The sequence below is a fragment of the Prionailurus viverrinus genome, chromosome B3, assembly GCF_022837055.1.
Source record: "Prionailurus viverrinus isolate Anna chromosome B3, UM_Priviv_1.0, whole genome shotgun sequence".
Lineage (NCBI taxonomy): Eukaryota > Metazoa > Chordata > Mammalia > Carnivora > Felidae > Prionailurus > Prionailurus viverrinus.
This window is the reverse complement of record NC_062566.1, coordinates 124,991,270-124,992,971: the sequence shown is the minus strand read 5'-3', so window position 1 is coordinate 124,992,971 and position 1,702 is coordinate 124,991,270.

Below are 1,702 nucleotides of genomic sequence, written 5' to 3'. Positions count from 1 at the left end.
CTCGATGTTTCCCATGCAAACTTTTCAGGCAGGCAGTCTCCTGCTTTTGCTGGCAAAGCTGCCTCTAATACATGCTTCATTTATTTAGGCCTTAGCTCCTATCTTACTCTTTGTATTCTGTGATTCCATGCATTCAAATCCTAGCACCGTATCTCAAAATTCAATTTAATCTCACAGACTTTGTGAATCCCGAGGATATTTATAAAATAGCCAGAATTCTACTGCATTTAGAGGAAAACCCTCATAGCCCATCTCTTAAATATTTCAAGTTTATTTAATTTTAACATTCTCAAGGTCAATTGATAAACTTTTTATATACCGTTCCTCTCTTATGAGCTAGTAGCTTTCTGGGTACATAGCAGATTTAATTTTTTTTGTTGGTGGTGGTGATTCATACCTATGAACCAACAGTTGAAATTCTTCAAAAATAACTGAAAGAGGCTAGTCTAATAGCAGCTACTATCAGACCTAACAGTAAAAAGCTGGACCTCAGGGCTCATAAGGAAACAGTTGTGTTTCTAATTAAATTTCAGACTTGATTGGAGGTTGTGCTGGGATTCGGTTATAATGAGAAGTCTGGACACCAAGAGGAAGTGTAATATAAAAGTGGCTTTACCATACAGATCACATGATCACATGATATATATATATATATATATATATATATATATATATCTCACTTATCTTACCTACAACCATGACCTAAGTAGTTTTATTAACTGCTCTATTAACGCGAACTATTCTGTGGAGGAAGGGAGAAACAAAAACAGCTCTTGGCTTATATTTTTTCAAAGTCACGATTTATTTAATGAGTTTGAAATAGGATCTTTCTCAGGAAGTAATCTTGACAAACATATGCTTATCTCCTCTTGACAGCAACAATAAATGGAGAGTCAAGAAGGCAAGGATTAGAAAGAAGAGACATTAGTGAGTGAGGTATGTGTGTGTCTGTGCAAGCCTGGGTCTACCAGCTTGAGCCCATGAACTAGAAATGACTTGGCTGGGCAAAGTCAGATGTATCACTACTAAAGAAATTAGAGGCTTCTCTCTTTTGTGAGTCCTATTTGCCTTCTGGAGGGCATTTGACTCAAGAAGACAGCATTTATTGGACCCATGGGAAAAGAAAACAGACAGTGTTTGAAAACCTGGCACCCGACATCATGAGAGCCATCTCTTCTCCCGGAGGTGGACAAGGCAAGGGTCGGGAAACATGTCTCCCTCAAGTAAAGAGAGATCATGACACTGGAAGAACACAAATAAATTTCAGGGAAACAGTTTTGGTGTTTCACTTCCTGATGGTTGGTCGTTCCTTCTCTTTTTAAGTTGGGAACAAAGTGCCAAGGAAAAGAAAAGAATTATGAAAGAGATTGTTCTGCCCATTCATGATATCATGCCGATTCATAAGAATTTAGTATAATGCCTTTAAGAGTCATTTTTAAATGTTTTATTGTTTTTGAGAGAGAGAGTGAGCACGGGAGGGTGAGAGAGCGAAGGGGACAGAGGATCCAAAGTGGGCTCCTTGCTGACAGCAGAGAGCCCGATGCGGGGCTCAAACTCACCAACGATGAGATCATGACCTGAGCCGAAGTCACACACTTAACTGACTGAAACACCCAGGCGCGCGGAGAGTCATTTTTAAAGTCACCACCATCTTTTTTGTTTGGCAAAGCCTGTTCAGAGGCAATAAGGATAAATGGCATTC